We start from the raw sequence: 5000 nt of genomic DNA on the forward strand, positions 1-5000 counted from the left end.
ACATAATGTTTAAAACACCAAAAGGGGTTCCCGTCCAGAATGGATTAAGAACGTGTTCCCTATAGAACAGAGGCGTTTCTGGACTGGTCAGGTCCACAGGTGTTTTACGCCTCTGTACTCTTATACTCAGGTATAAATCTAATCTATGGCTGACAAAACCCCTGCGTTTACCATCAACTCAGAAGCTATTTGTGTGTATGACCTGCATGAGACATACAGCTACCCAGTATACCCATGTAATACTGTAGATTTAACATAGCAGGTGAATGTAAAGAATTACCGTACATCGTTACTGAACTGAGTAACACTACTACTGCTGATGTTGGAGGTATTAGATTAGGTTGCCCTTGCCCAAACGGCCACGGCTTCAAGAACAGTCCAAAGATGTAGTTTAAGGCTTTTTATATCTCCCCAAACGCCTCCACCGGACAGACTTTTACAGTGCAAAAAAGGAAAATATATAACAAATAATATTGGCCAGAAATATAGAAATAACAAAACTAAACTAAACACTTGAGGAAAACACAAAGTATAACTAAACCCAACTTGTTAAGTACTTTCTTCAGGCTATACCTTTGATCACACGAGGCCCTGTAGCTCTCCCTCGGGGAAGTTACATGAGCTCCTAGTCCTACTCATACCTAACTAACCAACTCGTCTGTCCCTGCAGCCTCCCTCAAACAGGAGAGGATCCTAGTACTACATGACACAAGAATCAATTAGCAAGAACTATACTACTGGATTCAGGGGAGAGAGGGAAGGTATGGGTTCGGTGTCCCAAAGTTGGAGAGGATACATATAAAGCCACAAGCCTGGCTCAAATGATGCTGAACAGTGATGGTGGTGAGACTATCAGGAAGCCATGTTTTCTGGGGTTCAGAAGAAAGTTCAATCACAAGGTGCTGGACATCAGGGGTCTCATCAGAATGGTCCGACCACGATGACATACGGTATGTTTTTAGAACGTAGTATCCCCGCACTGGGTTCGACCTGACTCGGACACTGTAGTAGTGTCTGAGTCGTGGGCTGTGGATGTATTTGTGGGGTGGGGTGGGTGGATGGATGGGTATATAGTATTGTGAATTATGAATGTCGCAATTTTAAATAAAATATTTATATTGTGTTGAGTCTGGCGTAGAGGATTGCATCCTGTGCCAGAACAATTTAAATACATTTTCAATATATAATCCAGTTACTGAAACTCTGTCACATATTCTGAATGGCTGCTATATAAACCTTATTACAGGCTCATGGCCCACAGGGTAAAAACAATACATCACATATAAAAAGAGAGAATAGATAAAGATAATAAAGAAAAGAAAGATTATACAATACAGTATACATTTACCCAGCAGCCCCAGGTTATAATCTAAGAGAGGCACTCATGCCAGTGTCCTCTAATCATAGATGACAGAACTACAGCCAGGGTCTGTCATTTGTCCAATGAATCCATTCCTCAACGAGAGATCCAGTCTGCACATGAACCTGTAGGTCGGGTTCCTCAACAGAGCCATGGAGGTGGCGAGACCCAGTGTACAAAAGAGCTGGCTTGCTCTAGTGCTCCTGGGTTTCTCTAACACAATCCTGAGACAGCCATTGTAGGCTATACTTGCAGCTTCCCTAAGCTCTCCCTCTTATACTTGTCTGGGACAGTGTCTGTTATAATGTGGACAGTGTCTGTTATAATGTGGACAGTGTCTGTTATAATGTGGACAGTGTCTGTTATAATGTGGACAGTGTCTGTTATAATGTGTGGACAGTGTCTGTTATAATGTGGACAGTGTCTGTTATAATGTGTGGACAGTGTCTGTTATAATGTGGACAGTGTCTGTTATAATGTGTGGACAGTGTCTGTTATAATGTGGACAGTGTCTGTTATAATGTGGACAGTGTCTGTTATAATGTGGACAGTGTCTGTTATAATGTGTGGACAGTGTCTGTTATAATGTGTGGACAGTGTCTGTTATAATGTGGACAGTGTCTGTTATAATGTGTGGACAGTGTCTGTTATAATGTGGACAGTGTCTGTTATAATGTGTGGACAGTGTCTGTTATAATGTGGACAGTGTCTGTTATAATGTGGACAGTGTCTGTTATAATGTGGACAGTGTCTGTTATAATGTGTGGACAGTGTCTGTTATAATGTGTGGACAGTGTCTGTTATAATGTGGACAGTGTCTGTTATAATGTGTGGACAGTGTCTGTTATAATGTGGACAGTGTCTGTTATAATGTGGACAGTGTCTGTTATAATGTGGACAGTGTCTGTTATAATGTGTGGACAGTGTCTGTTATAATGTGGACAGTGTCTGTTATAATGTGTGGACAGCGTCTGTTATAATGTGGACAATGTCTGTTATAATGTGTGGACAGTGTCTGTTGTAATGTGGACAGTGTCTGTTATAATGTGTGGACAGCGTCTGTTATAATGTGGACAATGTCTGTTATAATGTGTGGACAGTGTCTGTTGTAATGTGGACAGTGTCTGTTATAATGTGTGGACAGTGCCTGTTATAATGTGGACAGTGTCTGTTATAATGTGGACAGTGTCAGTTATAATGTGTGGACAGTGTCTGTTATAATGTGGACAGTGTCTGTTATAATGTGTGGACAGTGTCTGTTATAATGTGTGGACAGTGTCTGTTATAATGTGGACAGTGTCTGTTATAATGTGTGGACAGCGTCTGTTATAATGTGGACAATGTCTGTTATAATGTGTGGACAGTGTCTGTTGTAATGTGGACAGTGTCTGTTATAATGTGTGGACAGTGCCTGTTATAATGTGGACAGTGTCTGTTATAATGTGGACAGTGTCTGTTATAATGTGGACAGTGTCTGTTATAATGTGGACAGTGTCAGTTATAATGTGTGGACAGTGTCTGTTATAATGTGGACAGTGTCTGTTATAATGTGGACAGTGTCTGTTATAATGTGTGGACAGTGTCTGTTATAATGTGGACAGTGTCTGTTATAATGTGTGGACAGCGTTTGTTATAATGTGGACAATGTCTGTTATAATGTGTGGACAGTGTCTGTTGTAATGTGGACAGTGTCTGTTATAATGTGTGGACAGTGTCTGTTATAATGTGGACAGTGTCTGTTATAATGTGGACAATGTCTGTTATAATGTGTGGACAGTGTCTGTTGTAATGTGGACAGTGTCTGTTATAATGTGTGGACAGTGTCTGTTATAATGTGCCCAAGATATTTTGCACCTTTAGACACACACTGACCAGACAGGTAAAAAAAAAAACAGGAAACTTGAGTTCAAGGTCATCCTTAGTTCTACATGCTGTATCAGGACCATGCTCTTCTTAGCTTTATAATTAATATAAAAGTCAACACCATCATTTGAACAGATATTGAGCAGCTGTTGGAACCCACTGCTACTTAGGGGAAAGTATGGTACGGTATTCTGAATACATAAAATGATTTATTAGGGTATCTCCAATCATACAACCTGTTCTGCTGCTTTGACAGGCCGTCCATATATAAAATCCCCCCCTGTCTGACACCATTACCCACCCGAAAGGGGGTGGATAATGTGCTCCCCTATTTGACCGGCATTTTCTGGTTAGCATACCAGTAGACCAGAATGCGTATTCAGCAGCTATAGGCACACCCCCAAGCTTAAGCTTATCAAAAAGCTTGTGATGATGTTGTAAACGATCAAAAGCTCTGGATGCATCAATGAATCCAACAAGCATAGTAGAGCCCTGCCTTATGTAATTCTCCACTGCTTCTTTCAGAGCATAAATACGTAAATCCGTACGATGCTTGGGCTTAAAGCCAAACTGATTGTCAGTGGTGGTTATGTATACACTTAACCCATTTAGGCCTGACGTCAACATTTTAAAAATGTCTTTTTGAAATGTATTTTTTTCTGAAAAACCTCATGTTTCTATATCAGTGGTTCTCAATATTTTATGTCAAGGAATCCAAAAATGATATGTAATATGCCGCCGACCCCCATCTGAAAATATGTTGTTCCAGGGACCTCCAGAAGCAAAGATTTGAGTTCAAAACTGAAACTCTGAAAGAATATATTCAAAGATTTGAGGCACATTTTCACGATATTTCAAAAATAGGATACCTAGAAGTTCATAGGGTTGCACTCGGTGCTGCGCTATGAGCTTGTAGATATGCTATTTTTCAATAGCTAAAGTATAACATAATGCTCAAACACCAAAAGTGGGTTAAGGGCCAAACTGAATGTCAGTGGTGGTTATATATACACTTAATCTGTCAAGGAGTAGTTTTTCTAGGACTTTGGACATTATACTAGCAAGAGCTGGCAATCTGGGGCCGGCCAGCTACAGTGATATTGTCCAGGCTTTTCTATCAGCAAGTTGCCTTATGGCATTAGAGACGTTGTGAGTGTTAAAAACAGTGCTTTCTTCTTCTATTTTCTTCTTCTATAAGGCTCACCACAATTAAACAGAGCTTCATAATGCTGCTATAAGGGAATCAATATGTGATTCAGTCTTATGCTACTTATACCAGAAAAGGGAGGTTTTTGTGTGTGTTCAGACTTCAGAGTGCCTCTCCTAGTAGACTAGTTGTCCCATAATTGCCTCCAAACTTGGCACAACAATCTGTCACGTCTTGCCTTTGAACCGCTTACTTTTGGTAGTTTCGGTTTTGCAAGAATTAAAGCAAAAAACAAAAACAAAGAAGTAACCTCATTACAGATTTTTCTTTTGTCCTAATCTGTGTACGTGTGAAGCTGTTTGAAGGGAGCCCCAGTGGCTCGCACACACACACACACACACACACACACACACACACACACACACACACACACACACACACACACTGAACAGGGATGTAAGTTTAGTGGGTCTAAGAGAAAAGAAGAAAACGGAAAACAACACACACTTTTGGGCCTATTGACCATGTCCCAAAAAAAGTTCCTTATATGATTAAATATTTAAAAAAATGTAGTTAATTTAAAACTTTGGTTAAGCCATTTTGGGGGTGAAAACCCCTTTTGGTGTTAGC

The 5000-nt window shown here is 40.3% G+C and overlaps 1 protein-coding gene across 1 annotated transcript in view; it reads right to left on the reverse strand.

The window, feature by feature from the left end:
* The window catches only part of LOC308330057 (protein sidekick-1-like), a 41389-nt gene that overhangs the window by 30579 nt on the left and 5810 nt on the right, over positions 1–5000 (reverse strand). The window lies entirely within an intron of this gene.

This window comes from Protomyctophum bolini (genome assembly GCF_963924005.1).
Source record: "Protomyctophum bolini genome assembly, chromosome: 15".
Taxonomy (NCBI): Eukaryota; Metazoa; Chordata; class Actinopteri; order Myctophiformes; family Myctophidae; genus Protomyctophum; species Protomyctophum bolini.